The 21,575-nt window shown below is 42.5% G+C and overlaps 1 long non-coding RNA gene across 1 annotated transcript in view; it reads left to right on the forward strand.

Moving 5' to 3' along the window:
- Window positions 1–6,157: 6,157 nt before the first annotated feature.
- The window catches only part of LOC309338161, a 243,581-nt gene continuing 228,163 nt past the window's right edge, over window positions 6,158–21,575 (forward strand). The window contains exon 1 of the long non-coding RNA XR_014154773.1: window positions 6,158–6,168. This is a non-coding gene — a long non-coding RNA (uncharacterized lncRNA). The remainder of the gene's footprint in view (window positions 6,169–21,575) is intronic.

The following is a 21,575-nucleotide window of genomic DNA, read 5'->3' on the forward strand; positions in this document are numbered from 1 at the left end:
CAACAGACTGAAGAGCAGTCTGCCTTGAGAAGTGATGGACTCTCCTTCACTGGAAGCAGAAGCTGGGTGAGCATATGCCTGGGCTGCTGTCATTGTCCTTCACATAGCTGTCAACGTTTCCCTTTTTAAAAAAGGGAAATTCCCCTATTCCGAATAGGATTCCTCGTAAGAAAAGGGAAAAGTTGACAGCTATGCTCCTGCATGGGGCAGGGGGTTGAAGTATAGGGTCTCCAAGGCTCTTTCCAAATGTCTGATTCTGCAACTTTATCATGCAGCCATCACATGGGGGAAATGGTTGTGTAAATTGCACCTTTGTGTCTGACAAAGCCAAGATTCAGGCCGAGCAGATTATACTGAGTAATAGTTATGACAATTCATGTCATGTCCTGTGCTCAAATAACAGAGAAACTGTCTCTTGCAGTAAACCCTTCCATAGTTATACTGGGCTAGAAAGTACACGTCCCAAGTCTGTTTAGGTGCAGAGTCAGCATAGTGTCGGCGTATCTTCAAGTCTCGGTCTCCGAAAAAGCTTATCAGTTTGGATATGCTGCTGTCCAGGTTGTGGTGAAGGTGATGTATCAAATCTTGATTGAGACGACACCATGTCAGCTTGGTGAAATGATGATGAAGCGAAAACATGACCATTTCTCCCTGTATTAAATTTCTGTAGTGATGCAGTTATATAGATACAAAGGCATATTCATATGGAACAAAAAAGGTGGGGAGGTGTACAGCTAAATGTTCTTATAGTTAGATCAAATCTATATTTGAAATTCAGCCTCTGACTCACTGTGTCTACTCTGACATGGACCCTGGTCGACAGTGCATCTCCCTTTCCATAGATATTGCCAAAGCGCACAGCGACTCCATTAGGTCATTGAACAGTTTTCTCTCAAGCTGACCTTTCACTTTCCTCAGAAAAGCAGTGTTGCTTTTCAGCATGCAGCTGCTGAAACCTTTCCCCTTGGTAGTTAGGATATTTATGAACATCCCATGTATTGCAGCAGCTTGGCAAATATCTTACACCTGAAAAGCAATGTGCAACCATATTTCAGCTTGGTGCAGGGATTGCCAATTTTGTGTTCTGCTGAAATTGTTAGACTATGACTCCCATCATCCCTGACCATTGGCCATCCTGACTAGTGTTGATGGGAGTCCAACAACATCTGGAGAGACAACCCATTAACTACTCCTGGCTTAATAGATGACATTAACGGTCTCTCTCTTCTATGTAAGCTCTCTCCATGTGTGTCTATGTGGAACATCATGGTGGCCTTACATGGACCCTCCTCACAATATGAGGTGCAAAAGGTAGTTTCAGAATGAGGGCCTTCAGTGGCAGCAGCATAATTGTGGAATGCTTTCTTCTGAGAGGCTCACCTGGAACCTACCGGTACCTTGGTGTCATTTCAGTGCCAAGCAAATATATTTTGATTTCCCCAGGTCTTTTAATCTGTTGTAGCCTGATTTTTAAAAAAAAAAAAAAATCTACCATGCTGCTTCTTGTTTTGCCAGATCTAGTATGTAAACATATTCATCAATATTTGCTTGATTAAAGCTGTTGTATTCCAAGGGAAGCTCCTAGGAGAATGATTTTGTGTTTGTGTGTGTGTGTGTGTGTGGAAAGACGGCATACAAATAAAATGACGATGATGATGATGATGATGATGATGAATTGCCCATGTATAATGTAATTCAACCAGGGAAAGTGAAGAAGAGACCTTATGTCACCATGAGATAGAAAAATATGGTATTATGCAACTCTATTCTTAGCCCCAAGTTACTTAAAACTAAACTTCACTGAGTTCAACCAGAGCCTTCCAGAGAGTTAACAAATACATTTTCAGTACCAAATAGACTATATTGATTTAAAGTTATTGCTAGTTTATCTTCCATTACACATCCGTAGGATATTTGTTAGTTTTACTAACTCTGCCACATACAAGATTCTAAATTCCAGTGGTAATTTGTTGGGTTGCAAGATTTAATTAGTAGATTAATCAGGCAAAATGTCTCAAAAAGGAACATGTGTTAAGATTTTTCTAGTATTCAGATTTATTTAAATATAATCATTTAATCAATTAAAAGGCAGGTGATTAATGAATGAACAAAATCTAATCAACTGACAGCCTTAGTAATTTGGGGACATTTTGTCTGGAGGTTATCTCTAACAGTGCAGCAGTCAATATATTCATGATTAATTCTACCTCTTCAATCTCAACTGAGGAAGTAGACCTTTACGAGGCCATGTTAACAGTGGTTACCTAAGCAACAAAAAGCCACAGTCACAAAATTTTAATCTAATTCCTCAAATAGAGGGGTGTCTATGTTACAGCTCCATCTGAAGCACCATTATTTTTGTAAATGGTGTCCATGGCACTAGGAATAGGCATTAATGATTGGCTGGGATGCTGTTTCGGAAATTTAGCACAGCCTGGGAGCTCAGAGTGCTCAACACTTTCCAACTGCAGTTAATCAAGCACTGGCATCAATTCCTCTACTAAAGAGGAATGACAATAGCTTTCAACTGCTCCTAGTTATCAGAAGCATCCTAATAAAAGCCGTGTGCCGTTCCATCGCACTCTCCTGTCACTCACAAGTGCCATCTAGAAGCAGAAGCCAGATTGGGCTATGTAGATAAGAACATGTTTAATTCTCTGTGGGTGGGACTCCAGGATAAGGGAGGAAGTGTGCATCCCCTATGTCCTTTGGTGTCACTGTGGACATAAGCAAATGGTTGCCATTCACAGCAGTGTGCAAAAGTGAAGCATTGCACTCTAAGACACTGTTCCTGTTCAGGTAAAACCTGCCTCCAGCTTCTGACCAGTGTTGGCTCTGGGTTTGGGGTGCATTCAGGCAAGAAACCTTCGAGGGTCTCTTGTCCCTGAGTACCCCACTTCCTCTTCAACAGTGTTGCTACTCCCTAGTCATTTGTCCTGTCCCTCTGAGCCAAATCTGCCCCACCACACAGAGGGAGTGGTCAAGATAAGCAAAGGCAATTGCCACTTATCTAGAAGAACAAATCTTGTTGAGAAAGGACCAGCATGGCTTCCACAAACATTTTTTTTTAAAAAAATAACTAATATTTTAATAGATATTTGAGCATTTCAGTAAGCATGTGGATAGGGGTGATCCAATAGATGCTGTATACTTGGACATTCAAAAAGCTTTTGATAAAGTCTCTCACCAAAAACTAATGAGCAAGCTTAAAGCCTTGGGATAAGAGGATAGGTCATTTTATGGATCAGTAACTGGTTAAAGAGCTGGAAGCAGAAAGCAAGAATAAATGGGAAGTTCTCATAATAGGAGGGCATAAAAAGTGGGGTCACCTGAGAATCTGTATGGAAATTGTGGCTCTGTCAGGGAAATAAGAGTCTCTTAACAACTCTTAGCACCCTTAAGTAACTACAGATCCCAAGTTTCTTAGGCGAAAGCCATGACTGTGGTATGAGACTGCTTTAAACCTACAGTGCAGATGGGAACTGACCCAGAATTGAGTCTTATTTACTGTTGTGTTCTAACTTGGACTTCTAGATTCATCTGATGTGCAGCTTCTGCAGCCCCATTGGTGGACCTTAACTATCATCTGGGAGCCATTCTTGGATAGGGAACCTGTGGCTGCAAGAATGTTACGGGGCTCTCAATTATCCCTATGCCTTGGCCACTCTGCCTGGGCCTGACAGACGTTAAGAGCTCCAAAACATCTAAAGTGCCATAGGTTCCCCAACCCTGCTAGAGACCTAGCAAAGCCAGAGGATTCTTCTTTTTTTGTTAACTATAGCGAAGAAAGATGAATTTTCTCAAGGTTTGCATTGCATTCGTACATGAACATGAAAACAACAGCAAACCCTCAACTGTGCAGAATATTCTGCACACTTTGGCCAGTTCTTTTCTGCTCAAGGCGATTCTTTTCCAGATCATGCACTGAGAGATATCTGCTCATGAAGCATACAGCTACTTTAAGTTGTCAGAATAAATGGGTGATCCTTTCAAGTGCTGTCAATCCACTTGGCTTATTAACATCACCAGGGGCACCGAGTTTAGCTTAGCACAGGAGTTCTTCTATCTTCTGTGGAGGGGGCCATCTAGTGAATTTTGCCTTTTTGCATAATCATTCTGTTGGAGTGGGCCTCGCAAGCCACGTCATTCTGCTCAGTGCTGGAAGTACAGGAGAGCCAGAGCATTCCCATGATGACTGCCAAGCCTCCACAGAAAGACCTCCAGCAAGGGAGAGACAACCACCCCTCTAGGTAATTGTTGAGCTGCTCTTACTGTCAAGATGCTTTCCCCAATGTTCAACAAAAAGCTGGCCTCCTTTAACTTAAGCCTATTAGCTCTAGTCCTGCCTTCTGGGGCACCAGAGAACAAGTATTTCTATGTGACAGCCCTTCAGATCGTCGAAGAGTGATGTTGCCACGTGAAAGCAAAGATAAATGAAAAGTACTTCTTCATGAAGCACCGTGTTAAACTATGGAACTTGATCCCACAGGAGGCATTGATGCCCACCAACTTAGATAGGTAAAGGTAAAGGGACCCCTGACCATTAGATCCAGTTGTGGCCGACTCTGGGGTTGGGGTGCTCATCTCGCTTTATTGGCCGAGGGAGCCAGCGTACAGCTTCCGGGTCATGTGGCTAGCATGACTAAGCCGCTTCTGGCGAACCAGAGCAGCTCACGGAAATGCCGTTTACCTTCCCGCCGGAGTGGTACCTATTTATCTACTTGCACTTTGACGTGCTTTTGAACTGCTAGGTTGACAGGAGCAGGGACAGAGCAACAGGAGCTCACCCCATTGTGGGGATTTGAACCGCCAACCTTCTGACCGGCAAGTCCTAGGCTTTAACCCACAGCACCACCCGCATCCCAACTTAGATACTGGACAAATAATTCATGGAGGATAAAGGCTATCAATGGCTACTAGCCATGATGGCCATGATTTGCCTCCATGATTGGAGGCAGTAATATTTCTGTATACCAGTTGCTAGAAACTACAGAAGGGGGAATGCTCTTATTCTTGGGTCCTGCTTGCTGATTTCCCACAGGCACCTGGTTCCTGTTGTTCCCCTGCTGTTTTTTCTTTTCTTTTCCAGAATAAGTATACAGTACATGGTTCAAGGGATGCAGGTGGTGCTGTGGTCTAAACCACAGAGCCCAGGCCTTGCTGATCAGAAGGTTGGCGGTTTGAATCCCTGCAATGGGGTGAGCTCCCGTTGCTCTGTCCCAGCTCCTGCCAACCTAGCAATTCGAAAGCGTGCCAGTGCAAGTAGATAAATAGGTACCGCTCAGGCGGGAAGGTAAACGGCGTTTCCGTGCGCTGCTCTTGTTCGCCAGAAGCGGCTTAGTCATGTTGGCCAAATGACCTGGAAGCTGTACGTTGGCTCCCTCGGCCAATAAAGCGAGATGAGCACCGCAACCCCAGAGCCGTCTGTGACTGGACCTAACAGTCAGGGGTCCCTTTACCTTTACCTTTACATGGTTCCTTCAACTTTTCCTCATATGGCAAGGATGGCATAACCTCCAGATATTGTTGGATGCCTATTCCCATCAGTCTCAGAGAACATGGTCTATTGTAGGAGATGATGTCCAGCAACATCTGTTGGCTGCTAAGAACATAAGAATCAGGCCAATGGCACATCTGGTCCAGCAACCTATTCTCACAGTGGCCAAACAGATACCTGCATGCAAGAAGGATCTGAACACAATAGTCAGTGTGTTGTGGTGGTTAAGAGCGGTGGACTCATGATCTGGTGAACCGGGTTTGATTCCCCACTCCTCCACATGCAGCTGCTGAGTGACCTTGGGCTAGTCACACTTCTCTGATGTCTCTCAGCCTCACTCACCTCACAGAGTGTTTGTTGTGGGGGAGGAAGGGAAAGGAGAATGTTAGCCGCTTTGAGACTCGTTAGGGTAGTGATAAAGCGGGATATCAAATCCAACCTCCTCCTTCTCCACTCTTCCCTCCTGCAGTTTCCATCAACTGGTAGTCAGTTATCATAGGTCTTCACCACACAGCCTGATCCCCACCTCCCAAATTCAGCATTTAGCATGATCACCATCTGACTTTCACCTGTAAAGATCTATGAAAACTCAGACTGAATTTTGGAGCGCAAACTTGCTGCTGGTTTACAAATGGGATGACTGCCATACGTGCTTAGAGGGTTGCTATAGGGTTCACTCAAGATCAGCAGTATTTTTACCCACATCTACCACCACCATTGTAATGACTATTGCTACAAATTTCACACATTCACTTGCTCAGCTGAATCACTGGATGTGGATCACTTGGGCTGATGTAATGAATTGTGGCTGGCTGGGTTGGAAGACAATGAACCTTGCCTGCTAATTTTACGATCACCTAATCCTAAATGGTTATAATGTAGACATCTTCAGCCAGAAAAAGTTCAGAGATAAAATCCAAACCAGGCAGAAGGTCATAATATTTATACTGCAAAATACAGTAAAATGCCCCCATAATCCACTTCTATCAGTAGCACAGACTACAGTAACGCTTGAGATTATGGTATCTCATTTCTAGATATACTGAAGGGAACTTCTCTTGGAAAATCTCTCTGTTATCATAGAATTATTGAACAGGTAGCAGCTTTCAACAGAATGTCAAAACTAGCTTGTCTAAATCAATGTAACTGTGAAATAACTTAGGGAAAGAAAATCTTTGTGTCAACTAGCATCACCCCAGCGAATGCACCCATGGGCATCTTCTAAAGCCATCTGGGTGGAATGGAGAGAAATAATCTTATACCGCAACAGTTGGGCACCATATAAAGAGTCCACAAAGATACGATCTGCAGTGCCTGTCCTAGCCAAAAGAAGAAAGACATTCACTTACATCTTAATTTGGGTGCATAGAGATCACAGGCCCAGTGGGTTTTAAGATCTCTTGCAGAAGAACTGAGAAAATGTCAACATACTGCAGAGTGGTAAATTAACACACACCTCATGCATCAGGGCAGTACTCTGGGCCATAGGTCCAGGGCCCACATGGCAGAATGGGCAGGAGGACCCTTTGCTGACTTGTTTACCATATTTTGAAGTAAGTGAAGTTATAAATATTACCCAGCATCTGTGAAAGGGGCAAATTCTTTGCCAGGGAGACATAAGGAATGAACCAGAAACAAAACGGCTGATATCATAACACCATTCTACAAATCTATGGCATTTGGGATACCACCTACCCTAGAACACCTCGAAAAAGGATACTGTAGGGTTGGAAAAAATTCAGCAAAGGGCAACCAAATGATAATGAGGGTGGAGCAACTCCACTATGAGGAAAGGTTCCTACATTTGGGGCTTTTTCATTTAGAGATAAGGCGAGAAAGACACGGTAGAAGGGTGCAAAATCATGCATGGTTTGGGAAAAGTAGGCCGAGAAAAATCTTTCTTCCTCTCTCACAAAACTAGAACTCGTGGAAATCCAGTGAAGCTGATTTTTGGAAGAAGGACAGACAGAAGTAAGTACAGTGGTACCACGGGTTAAGTACTTAATTCGTTCCGGAGGTCCGTTCTTAACCTAAAACTGTTCTTAACCTGAAGCACCACTTTAGCTAATGGGGCCTCCAGCTGCCGCCGCACCACCGGAGCACGATTTCTGTTCTCATCCTGAAGCAAAGTTCTTAACCCAAGGTACTATTTCTGGGTTAGTGGAGTCTGTAACCTGAAGCGTATGTAACCTGAGGTACCACTGTACTTCTCCATACAGCAAAAGTACACTGTACTTCTCCATACATAGCTAAACTATGGAATTCACTTCCACAAAATGCAATGGCCACCAACTTGGATGGCTTGCAAGGAGGACTAGACAAGTGCATGGAGGAGACGGCCATTGATGATGAAGAAGAAGAGGAGTTTGGATTTGATATCCCGCTTTATCACTACCCGAAGGAGTCTCAAAACGGCTAACATTCTCCTTTCCCTTCCTCCCCCACAACAAACACTCTGTGAGGTGAGTGGGGCTGAGAGACTTCAAAGAAGTGTGACTGGCCCAGCAGCTGCATGTGGAGGAGCGGAGACGCAAACCTAGTTCACCAGATTATGAGTTTACCGCTCTTAACTACTACACCACACTGGCTCCATTGATGACTGTGTTGTACCTCCACGGTCAGAGGCACTATGTCTCAGTACCAGTTGCTGGAAGCTGCAGGATCGGGGAGCTCTGTTGCATTCAGGGTCCTGCCTGTGGGCTTCCCATAGGCTTCTGGTTGTGAGATTAGGATGCTGGACTAGATGAACCACTGGTGTTATCCAGCAACTGAACCAAAGGCTGGGTGGAGCATTGGACATGGAGTGGCTGTATGAACTTAGGAAGCCGCCTTCTGGCGAGTCAGGCCTTCAGTTCATCTAGCGCACTACTGACTACGCTGATTGGCAATGGCTCTCCAGGGTTGGGCTCTCTCAGCCCAACTAGAGATGCCAGGGAGTGAATTAAGGACAGCAGATGCTCTGAAACTCAGCTACATGTCTTCTCTGTTATGTGTTCCTGCTGTGAGAAATGGTCGGACTCTGCTGGAGGGAGAAGGGGTAAGCAATGGTGGTGCTGAGAGAAGGCTGGAAGGGGACTTTATGTGATTTGCAGATCCAAGTGTTTCTACAAAAGTTCCTCGGCCTAAATGAAACCTTTACTCATTGCATCATTATTACACACACACACACTAAAGGTTAAAAAAACGCTAATGGACTCATTGTGTTGCAATAGTGGGAAAGTGACTATCATGTGCTTGAAATTCTGGCAGCTCCTTTGTTCGTTGCATGTTAACAATCATAATAGAGAGCTTAGAAATGAAATGATACGGCATCAGATCACAGAATATTTCATTCAAGGAAAATTCATTTATTTACGCTTCCATCCACCAACTCTCCATCAGCACAAAATAGTCAGGTGGCTAGCGCGCCCCCTGCCCCTCCCCACACGTAAGAGCACACAGCCATTTTCAACCTGCTGTGTACTGCATGAAAAACAGCACATCTCCAGCTGAGAAGCACAGACGTGCTGGAAAACAACTGTATTCTTTGTTAATTTGCAGGTTTAGAATCAATTAATATGTTGTGATGTTGTTCCTTCTTTTTTTTTAAAGGGTAAGCAGAAGCCATTCATCCCATAAGGATTCCCATGGTTTGAGACTAGAACACCCATTTTTTAACATACACACGATAAAATGAATGATCTTTCCCTTCCTATTATTATTATTATTATTATTATTATTATTATTATTATTATTAAAAGCAATACTTTGGAAAACTCATATTGCTAGCCTTAACTGAAATGTTTATTCAGGTTGATATGGACAGGCAGTGTACTCTAGCAAGCAACAAAGGAGCATCATTCTAATGTTTAACATTACATTCATGGCTGGACGGTTCGTCTGTATCCCGGCTAGGATATTTGCTATGCAGAGACACGTGCTTTTCCTGTGCAGCCTGGCTGACAGACACTAGAAATTAAGATGGTGCTGTGAGCAATTCTAATGGATCTTAATCTATCCATGGACTGTGGTTGCAGCTATAAAAAAAAATGCACTGGATAGGGAGAAAGGAAGACCATCTTGTTGCTCTTGAGTGACCTCTTCCACTGCAGAAGATAGGCCTTATCTACACCGGGCACTGGAGAAATGAAATGAAATGAAATGAAGTACAGTGCAATCTCATTTATCCGAATGGCCTGGGGGACATCCAATCCATTCCAGACTTTGGGGGTAAACAGGGACACTATTTACATAAGGACACATCAGTGTGGCAAGACCCACCAGGCAATAGAAGGAAGCTGGGGTGGGGGAGGAACAGCCAGGACTAGCAGCCCTATGATGCATGGTCACATACGTTAATAGATGCTATTTATAATTGCTACCCCAAATTTATTATTTGTCTATCTAGCTACTATAAATAGATCTTATGTTGTGCCCATCAATGTATAAGATCATGCATATTCAGAAGGCAGAGGGCCAATGTCATATATGGCAACAGCTGCTAGCGTTGCAAATACAATATACTATTCATTTCCGTGTGTTTTTTCAAGAGATTGTGCTCCAACGAGCTTCTCCTCATTATATTAATGAAATATGTTGTGAAGAGCTAGCAGGAAATGGTAGCAGGTGTGTTTCCATCCTAGATATGTTTACTCTTATTGGCCTCCCCTTCTGGCCTAATGACAACAACATTTAACGCTCCCAATGCAGCTTCCCTGGTTTTTTTTTTTATCTTTTGACATCGAAAATGCCAATTACTGCCACACTGCATTCTTTGCACGTTATTTGCCAGAAATCATGGCAGGTTATGCAATGTCATGTTGCTTTATATGACACAGCATAACAGAAGGTGGCATGGCGCAGGGCAGCCAGGAGTGTAATTGTTCCGCTTGAGCTGCATGGGGTCAGGAGGAATTTAATTAGTTTCTCATAACGAAGCTTTGTGTGTAATGTCAGATGTGTGCTTGGGACTTTGAAATTTCTACCTTCCGTCGCACAAGATCTGCCTTCAAAGGACAATCCAAAAATATACATTCCCCATGGAGAAACCAAAGTCGAAGGCGCACACTTACTTGGAAGTAAGTCCCACGGAAATCAGTGAGCCTTACCTCAGAGTAGGCATGGGCGGAATTGCACTAGGTAGACGTGGGATAATATGTATCTGGAAGGCAGATGCTGAAAGGAACATTTAGCTAAGCAATGTTAACTTAATATCTAGCCAATCTGCTTAAATGCTGCGCTCAGAATAGATAAGGTCTATGTTCCACTTAAAATACTAACAACATAAAAGGAGTTTTGCTGGGTCAGGTCAGGAACCAATCTAGCACAGCACTGGGCTCTTAGTGTCCATGGGTTCCACAAGTAGAACCTGAACGCAACAGATAATTTTCTTAGAATTATTCTTCATTTGCTTATAATATATACATATACTTTTACATGAGTGTGTGTTTATGCATGTGTATCTTTGTGTGTTTAGATAGATAGATGATAGACAGATAGATGATAGATAGATGGATGGCAGATAGATGCCACAAGGGTCATCTTGTCTAACCCCCTCCAATACAAGACACTTTTACCCAATGTGGGGCGTTTGTCCACAGACTGTGGCCAGCATAACTAAACCGCTTCTGGCACAATGGGACACCGTGATGGAAACCAGAGTGCATGGAAATGCCGTTTACCTTCCTGCCACAGTAGTACCTATTTATCTATTTGCACTGGCGTGCTTTCGAACTGCTAGGTTGGCAGGAGCTGGGACAGAACAATGGGAGCTCACCCCGTCGCATGGATTCAAACCTCAGCAGAGGAAACACAGCCCAGAATAACTAAGGAGATAGTACAAGAATACTTGGCTAGTTTAGATGTATTCAAGTCTCCAGGGCCAGATGAGCTGCATCCAAGAGTATTAAAAGAACTGGCAGATGTGATCTCAGAACCACTGGCAGTCATCTTCGAGAATTCCTGGAGAACAGGCGAAGTCCCGGCAGACTGGAGGAGGGCAAATGTTGTCCCTATTTTCAAAAAGGGGAAAAGAGAGGACCCAAATAATTACCGCCCAGTCAGTCTGACATCAATACCAGGGAAGATTCTGGAGCAGATCATTAAGCAAACAGTCTGTGAGCACCTAGAAAGGAATGCTGTGATCACCAATAGTCAGCATGGATTTCTGAAAAATAAGTCATGTCAGACTAACCTGATCTCGTTTTTTGACAGAATTACAAGCCTGGTAGATGAAGGGAAAGCAGTGGATGTAGTCTACCTTGATTTCAGCAAGGCATTTGACAAGGTGCCCCATGATATTCTTGTAAAGAAGCTGGTAAAATGCGGTCTTGACTATGCTACCACTCAGTGGATTTGTAACTGGCTGACTGACCGAACCCAAAGGGTGCTCATCAATGGTTCCTCTTCATCCTGGAGAAGAGTGACTAGTGGGGTGCCACAGGGTTCTGTCTTGGGCCCGGTCTTATTCAACATCTTTATCAACGACTTGGATGATGGACTCAAGGGCATCCTGATCAAATTTGCAGATGACACCAAACTGGGAGGGGTGGCTAACACCCCAGAGGACAGGATCACACTTCAAAATGACCTTGACAGATTAGAGAACTGGGCCAAAACAAACAAGATGAATTTTAATAGGGAGAAATGTAAAGTATTGCACTTGGGCAAAAAAAATGAGAGGCACAAATACAAGATGGGTGACACCTGGCTTGAGAGCAGTACATGTGAAAAGGATCTAGGAGTCTTGGTTGACCACAAACTTGACATGAGCCAACAGTGTGATGCGGCAGCTAAAAAAGCCAATGCAATTCTGGGCTGCATCAATAGGAGTATTGCATCTAGATCAAGAGAAGTAATAGTGCCACTGTATTCTGCTCTGGTCAGACCTCACCTGGAGTACTGTGTCCAGTTCTGGGCACCACAGTTCAAGAAGGACACTGACAAACTGGAACGTGTCCAGAGGAGGGCAACCAAAATGGTCAAAGGCCTGGAAACGATGCCTTATGAGGAACGGCTAAGGGAGCTGGGCATGTTTAGCCCGGAGAAGAGGAGGTTAAGGGGTGATATGATAGCCATGTTCAAATATATAAAAGGATGTCACATAGAGGAGGGAGAAAGGTTGTTTTCTGCTGCTCCAGAGAAGCGGACACGGAGCAATGGTTCCAAACTACAAGAAAAAAGATTCCACCTAAACATTAGGAAGAACTTCCTGACAGTAAGAGCTGTTTGACAGTGGAATTTGCTGCCAAGGAGTGTGGTGGAGTCTCCTTCTTTGGAGGTCTTTAAGCAGAGGCTTGACAACCGTATGTCAGGAGTGCTCTGATGGTGTTTCCTGCTTGGCAGGGGGTTGGACTCGATGGCCCTTGTGGTCTCTTCCAACTCGATGATTCTATGATTCTATGAAACCGCCAGCCTTCTGATCGGCAAGCCCAAGATGCTCAGTGCCACCCTCCAAGTCAGTCAGTAGCCTGTGGCCACTGAGCATGTTCAGTCCTCACTCAGCTGTTTTGTGGGTTCTCTCTCCTCCTAAGATTGTGTATCCTTTTCAAAACATCAGGATTTCTCCAAGCCTGGTGTTACCACCTCCTTGGGTACAAGTGGTGCCATTTTGACTGAGTAAGCAATGACACTCACAGCTTGAAGATGGGAAACATAGGGTGTGTTTGTCTATAAAAAAGACTCAAAGAACTGAGTTTTACAGCACCCCTTTTTGTTTTATAGATAAGCACAGAGACGAGAAAGTGCCACTTCCTCAAGAGTACTGAACTGAGATGCCATGCCATGTAAAAGAAAGGAGAAGAAGAAAGAATGCCTTCTGGGCATGATATCAATTGAACACTCACTTTAGACCACTTGGTTAGAAACCCCAAACTTCACAGTAAAATTCAATAGTGTAACAAATAATTTGTCACCGGTGGGAAAGAAAAAGGCCAGTGAAAAGATGGCTCCCTATCTTTTCAAGAGAAAAAGAGAGAGAGAGAGAGCTGTAGCCAACTGGATTTATTTATAATAATATTATTTGGTAGCAAGGAACGTACCGTGGCTGAATGTAAAAAAGTATATTTTTGATGAGTTAAAGAGATTAAGAAAAATCAGGCAGATTTTGACAGAGAACGGTGTGTAAATGAGAGGCGTTATCGAGCCAAATCTGGCAGCTCCATTTTTGTTATGGTGAAAAATATCAGTATTATTTACTAAGAAGATTAGGCCTGAATTGGAAGAGAGGCTGGTTGTTGTGTGGAGATTGAGATAAGATAAAGGATTTTACCTTCTATACGCAAGCCAAATGCAATCCACACAGGCTTGTTATCTCCAGCTCAGGCCTAGCAGAGGTATATTAAGATGTACATTGTAATTACCAGTGGCAGGAGTAGATTTCATAAAGACTGTTTTAAAACCCTTAGAAAATTCTGCTCTTTAATTATATAGCTTTGGGGGGAAAAAATTTGTTAGTTAATTGCAATAGGGGAAAAAAATTAAACCTAATATTTGAAAATGATTCTTACAGGGAAAGCTCATACAGTGCAAGACATCTTTTTGCCTGATCTATACTTGTTTTGCAGTTTAGCTTCCTTTTGGCAGTGGAACGGCAGACAATTGAGACTGCTAAATGCTTTTGCGTCCCCCTCCCCTGCTATCCAGAATGCAAGATTAGCAAGGATTGAGGGGGAAGTGGGGGGTAAATCCTCTTTCCATGACATAATTAATTAGTTCCAAAAATGAGCGGCATGCTCACAAATCATTCATGGACACCAGGGATGGGTCCTTCTCCCTTGTGTGCTTAGGTGGTGGATGGTACGGGAATTATTCTTAGATACTTCAGAAATACGTACTGTTGAAGGGCAAATCTCGAAAACTGTGCATGAATGGATACTTAAACCAAAGCTTATCCACTGTGTTCCTGGGCTACATAAGAAGTCTAAGATGGAGACTGTCAATACTTTGATCCTGAGCATGTTTACCTGGAAATGACTCCTGTTTGAAATCACAGTATTTTTAGACTGAGATATAAGTCAAGCAGCAAGACCAGCATCCCCCGCTTATCTTACCACTTGCCATTTTGTGAAATGTCAGCATACTGGAAACTGCAGGTCTTTGTGGGCTGGGGCATACATCCTGTTTGCCTCTCTGTCAAGAAGTTGACAGGTGACATTCTACTACGGATAGGTGAATCTGTGAATTTGAGTTTCTCTCAGTTTCACTCATTTCCCATCTCCAGTTCTTCACATTTCCACATCAGTTTGCAACTATTAATATTTTTAAGTCCTCGTGAAACATTTTTGTGTGAATTTCTCCTAATAGACTCGTGTTTGTATGCCTTATTTTCTTATATACATCTTTTTTTTTTTTTGCCAAGCAATTGCAAATAGGCCCCCATAACAGTTCAAGCTATAGGGCTCCCAAAATGTAGGTCCGCCACTGCTGATAACCAACTTAAAACAACTCAGTGAAGAATATTCATCTATAAATTCTTAAGTGCGTTGTTTTAACTTCTAGCTAAGGAACAGTGATCCGTCTTATTTTACATGAGAGCCTGTTATGCATGTATGTATAAATCATGTTCCAACATTGTCAATGTTTTTTAAAATGGTTTGGTGGTCACAGACAAATGCAATATCCCAGGTTGTCTTTCTATCATTTCGTATGCAAGACATTAAACTATTCTGAAACGTACAAAGGATCTACACGATAATTAAATAACAATAATAATGAGGTCATTAGCTTTGAAGGGTGGATTATTTATTAAAGTTTGGCTTTATTGAGGACGTCTTTTCACTGGAAATCTCTGGTTTCAAGTGGTTTTTAATTAGCAGAAATCTGTTGGTGTGGCATTTTCCATGCATATATCCCATACGGAGGTGACAGTTTGCATATGAAAGTTTTGATTAAAACTCTGTTAGGTCCTTTCTTGCATTTTAATGTTAAATAGGTGCATTTTAACATGGTTTCATTTGCCCTTGGGTAACCCGACTGGGGCATCAAGTACAGTCGCTTTTGAAAATGGTTAATAACAGAATTCAGGTTACATCAAAATTCAGTTAGCATTAGGGAAATGGACAGTCAGTTTTGGAGGCTACCCCAAGGGCAATAGGTTGCTTTGGATCTGCCTCTCTGAGGATGGAGATTAAGACCTGCCGTCAACAAGGACATCCAATCCCACCCAGCCCTATTCCACTGCTGTGGAAACTTCTATGGACCTTAATTTACCAGCCTAGGGGCTTCTACATCGGGCCAAAGAAGGAATGCTATGGATGGGTTCTGGAACCAAACAAAAAACCCTTAGCCTTCCAATTTCAACACATACATAAAACAGGGAGAAGTCTGCTCATCAGCCTTTTGTTCTCTCTCTACTCACTGCATTTGGATTGCTCTGCCTGTGAATATGAGGCATGAGGCATATACATCCAAAAAGATACAGTGGTACCTCGGGTTACAGACGCTTCAGGTTACAGATGCTTCAGGTTACAGACACCGCTAACCCAGAAATAGTACTTCGGGTTAAGAACTTTGCTTCAGGATGAGAACAGAAATCGAGCGGCGGCAGCGGGAGGCCCCATTAGCTGAAGTGGTACCTCAGGTTAAGAACAGTTTCAGGTTAAGAACGGACCTCCAGAATGAATTAAGTTCTTAACCTGAGGTACCACTGTATTATGGTTTGTGGGGGTGAGTTGTATTCTACATCAATAAGCATTCCATATTTTCCATGATATCTGTATTCTTTGCCAGAATATCTTCTGCAATCACACTTTACCTCACAGTCAGTAACATCTTTGCTTCCAGAGCACTCATTTGGAATTTTGAATGTCTGCTGTTCCATTGTGCACCAAAACCACAGAAGCGTTAATACTATGAAAACCATAAGGCAGTGCGACTGTAGTGAAAATATATACGTAATGGCATCTGCATTCTAAATTAAACGGAACCACTGAGAAAATAGCTAAGTACAGGATTTCATGAGCAAATGGTAAAATTCCAAATTGTTGATATCTCCTTGCTGTCCCTAGGAGAGGGAGGAAAATCTCCCTCTGCCTGCTTTCTGCATATCATGGATAATTTTATATACCTTGATCATGGCTCCCTCACTTCGTCATCTTTTTTCCTAAACCAGAGAGCCCCAAACTTTCAGTTATCCTGCTTTCCTGTACTTAGGTTCGCTAGCATTTAACAGCACAATCCTAGACATGTCAGCTTAGATAGCTCTGTTGGTTGGAGCCTGGTGCTGATAATGCCAAGGTTAATAATAATAATAATAATAATAATAATTTTGGAGTTGAAGACAGACTTCCAGCGAACCGCAGCCACAGGAAAGGAGCGCGAGGCTGCCCTCGGGGGGGGGGTCTCGAACAACGCAGGGGTCTAGAGGTGTCACGAAGGCTCCGTGGACCTCGAAACCCCAAGAGCATTATCTTGGGGAACAGGTACCTGGCGGTGCTGCCGCTGCTCCCCTGTTTTTCGGACATTTTAAATCAAGTTTGAGAACAGGATTGGAGCTGCAGCACGAAAGGGAAGCAACAGACCCCGTGTTGTGAAGCCTCAGGCTCCGAGTGAAAGCGGCAAGCCTCCAACAACAATTAAGAAGCTGGGTCATAACTAAAACAACAACAGATTGAATTTAAGTTAAAGAAACCAGCGGAACAAAGATACTATTATATGAAAGAAGAAGGAATTCGCTTCAGCGGTAAGAGTAAACGGCGTGTAACGGAAGACTGGGAGAGGAGAGGGAGTAAGACTGTAACTGCTGAGTGGGCGTTGTGGAGAGACCTCAGATACCAAGTGTAGAAATCTGAGCCAATGGACTGATTGAAAACAGTTGAATATTTGAAAAGCGGAATGAAACATTTCTGCTCTGTCCTGGTCGGAGCGCGCTACGCCAGCAACCGAAAGGGACTGTAATTTTTTACCCAGTATAGGATATATAAGTGAGGCTTTGTTCCGAGTTACTGTATTTTCTATATACCTCCCCCGCCTAATGTGTTCAAGCTGAAACTGTTTCTCTTTATTATTTGGGGTGCTTAATTGACTGAAAGCTGAGTTTGTTATTCAGAGGAGCGGATACGACAAGAGGTCTGGGAGGAGAAAGTGAACTGTAAGAGGAGAACTTTGGAAAACAGCGGAACCTCTCGCTGCCATTGTGTGCTCTATTTCCTGTTTTTCTCTTAAAGCGGCACACAGCTGTAATCATTTAGGAGAAGATAATCTTGGCGCCTTAAACATTTAATCTATCGCTACAGAAAACGGGGAGTAAACGGCTAAGTCGAAAGAAAAGAAAAGAAAAGAAGACTTAAACACAGTACCTTGGCAAGAGTTCACGTTCTCTCTAGACCCTGCTGCCTTCCCGTGGCAATCTCTTGGTGTAATTTTGACTCCCCCCCCACCTTTTCTGTTCCGGCTTCAAAACCTGCCCCATATTTCATCCCTACTTCCTGGAAAGTATTGAGCTGGATGTTCCCCACCTCCTTTTCTCCCCCCTGTGTCTTGATGTTCCCTACTTTATTTACTCTCTAGGACTTAAATCTCGAGAACTTTCTTCCTCCTTCATTTGCTTTTTGTGACTGTAAACGATCCATCTAACTGGTCCCCTAGCTGTGCGTGGAGAGAGACTTCATACTGAAGAACTAAAAGGGTGAATGCAAGTAAAGCGTCACCGTGTGGGGCCAGAAAGGAACTACATTGGGAAAACAAAGAAATTTTTTAAACTACAGTTGAGTTTAAAAAACTTTTTTTCTTTTGTTTCATTTTCCTTTTTTATTTTTAGTTAATTAAGACAAATAGAAATACAAAATGAAAAAGGGGGCGGGAATGCCTGCTGAAAGGAGACCATCCAGACAAGAAAATGGGAAAGAGGGGAAGGAAATTAAGGACTATGATAATTTGATGGCTGAAATAAGGAAAGAATTTAAACATAATGAACAGTATATTGAGAAAAAATTATTGGAAGTACAGGACTCATTGAATAAGAGATTAGAGGGGGTGGTGGGAGAACTAACAGGAAAAGTAAAAGATTTATCTCTAAGATCCAAAGTACTTGAAGACTCAATGAAAAGGGTTCAAAAAGATATCAAAGAAAATAGGAAAGATATGGGCAGGATTAAGACAGAGGTGAAGGAGATAAATAAAATACAGGAGGAGTTACTGGATAGTGTGGCGATGACTCAAATGAGACAGAAGCAATCAAACCTGAAATTTAGGGGGATCCCTGAGGAACCAAATGAAAATATACGATCTAAATTGGTTAGAGAATTGGCAGTTTGGTTAGATATGAAGGAAGAAGACATAGGATTCAGTTGCAAATATTTTTCGGATAAAAACAAAATCAGCCAAAGCCAGAGGGAAGAAACTGCCAGGAGATGTCCTGGTCATGTTTAACTCTATGGATATGAGAAATGAAATACTAAAGCTAAACTATAATCAAAAACTATGTATTGAAGGAAAGCCAATTATTATATTTAAAGAGATTCCTTCAAGATTTCTTCGTAAGAGAGATGTTTATAAAAAACTAACTAACCAACTGAAGAAGAACGGGATCCAATATAGATGGGAATTCCCGGAAGGGATTTCATTCTATTTCAAGGAAAAAAGATTCAAACTATCCAGCTCTCTGGAATTGGATAAATTTGCAAGAAGATATGAGAAGGAACTGGGAAGGTTGGGAGGGTGGGAACCAGAAGGGGAGCAGATGGGGGAAGAGAGGGGTGGAGGTGAAGGAAGTGGAGAGGGAGAAGGGGAGGAAAATCTAGATGAAGAAAAAGAAGAGGAAGAGACAGATAACAAGGAACACTAGATTTAACTTAGATTCGACCACTTACTGATTGTACATTAAAAATGACTTTAAAAATTACTTCGTGGAATGTGAATGGGCTCAACAATAAAAATAAAAGGAACCAAATTGCTCATGTATTGCTTAACTCCCATCTCTTGCGGGGGTGCAATTAGTGCCAGCACCGTCCGTTAAGAGTTTGGGTGTAATCTTCGATACCTCCCTCTCTATGGAGGCGCAGATTACAGCTATAACAAAGGCGGCATTTTTTCATCTCCGCCAAGCTAAGCAGTTGGCCCCTTATCTCTCTCGCCCTGACCTAGCCACTGTGATCCATGCGACGGTCACCTCCAGACTGGATTATTGTAACTCGCTCTACGTGGGGCTGCCCTTAAGACTGACCCAGAAACTCCAGTGGGTGCAGAATGCCGCGGCGAGACTCCTTATGGGGTCTTCGCTGCGAGATCACATTCAACCGGTACTATACCAGCTGCACTGGCTCCCGGTGGAGTACAGGATCAGGTTTAAGGTGCTGGTTTTAACCTTTAAAGCCCTATACGGCCTAGGACCCTCGTACCTACGGGACCGCCTCTCCTGGTATGCCCCACAGAGAAACCTACGGTCTGCAAATAATAACATCCTCAAGGTCCCAGGCCTCAGAGAGGTTAGGCTGGCCTCAACTAGAGCCAGGGCCTTCTCGGCTGCGGCTCCAATCTGGTGGAACGCTCTGTCACAAGAGACTAGGGCCCTGCAGGACCTGACATCCTTCCGCAGGGCCTGCAAGACAGAGTTGTTCCACCAGGCCTTTGGTCAGGGCGCAGCCTGACTCCCTCCTCTGGCAACCTGCTTAGAATCTTGCTTAATTAGTTGCCATTAATTTGATTTTAATTGATTTTTATAATGTAATATTTTTAGAATGTGTGAATATCTGATTGTTTGATTGTTGATTGTTGTTAGCCGCCCTGAGCCCGGCTTCGGCTGGGGAGGGCGGGATATAAATAAAATTTATTATTATTATTATTATTATTAAAAAGAACCTTGACATAATCTGTCTACAAGAAACTCATGTAACAAGAAAACATAAAAGAATTTTAAGTAATAAGAGATTAGGGTTAGACTTTATAGCATCAGATAATGTCAAGAAAATAGGAGTGGTATTATATATAAAAGAAAAACTTGATCCAAAACTAATACATAAAGACGAAGAGGGGAGAACGATAGTAGTACAGATCACCCATCAAGGAGAAAAGATAAATGTGGTTGGGATATATGCACCCAATGACAAAAAGTCAGCATTCTATTCTGAACTAGGTAACAAATTGTTAGAATGGATGGACCAACAATTGATATTGATAGGGAACTTTAATGGAGTGGTTCTCCCAAACTTGGATAGATCAATAAGAAAACAGGAAGTGAGGGAGGGCAAATTACCGAAAGCCTTCTTCAAATTAGTGGAAAATTTGGTACTAATTGATGCTTGGAGATTTAAAAACCCCACGATAAAACAATTTACCTTCTTTTCAAACCCAAATCAAAGCTGGGGGAGAATAGACCATATTTGGATTTCGAAGGAATTGACACAAAGAGTAATTAAGATGGAAATCCTCCCACAAACCCTATCTGATCACAATCCAGTATATATGGAGGTAAAAGGAAAAGACTTTAGAACATTAAGATGGAAAATGAATGAAAATCTATTCAATGATCAAAATATAGTCAATAAAGCAAAAGAGACAATTGAGGAATACTTTAAGTGGAATTTGAATAAAGAAACATCTCTAGAAATGGTGTGGGACGCTGGGAAGGCCGTCATGAGGGGTTTCCTAATCCAGAAAAATAGCATCTTAAAAAAGAAAAAAGGAAAAAGGAAAGAAGAAATCTTATTGCATCTCATGGAGAATGAAAGACAATTAACCATTAAACCAGGAGATGAAATAATAAAACAAAACATAAGGATGCTACAAGCTCAATTTTCTATGATAGTGAACCAGGAGATTGAATGGAGGATCAAAATGATGAAACAAAAGAACTTTGAATCAGCAAATAAGATAGGGAAATACCTGACATGGCAATTAAGAGAGAGGAAAAAACAAAACACGATATGTAAGATAAAGGATGGAGAAAGGATAGTGGAGGACCCAAAAGAGATAAAGAAGATATTTCAGAAATACTATAAGGAATTATACAAAAGAGAAAAAGAGATAGATAATGAGATAGAAGATTACTTTAAAAAATACCAATTGCAACAGATCACGAATGAAGAAAGAGAATATCTAAATCAGACAATTACAGAGGAAGAAATTAGGAAAGCAATAAAAAAAATGAAAACAGGAAAAGCGC

The sequence above is a fragment of the Podarcis erhardii genome (assembly GCF_964252035.2).
Source record: "Podarcis erhardii genome assembly, chromosome: 3".
In the NCBI taxonomy this organism is placed as follows: Eukaryota; Metazoa; Chordata; class Lepidosauria; order Squamata; family Lacertidae; genus Podarcis; species Podarcis erhardii.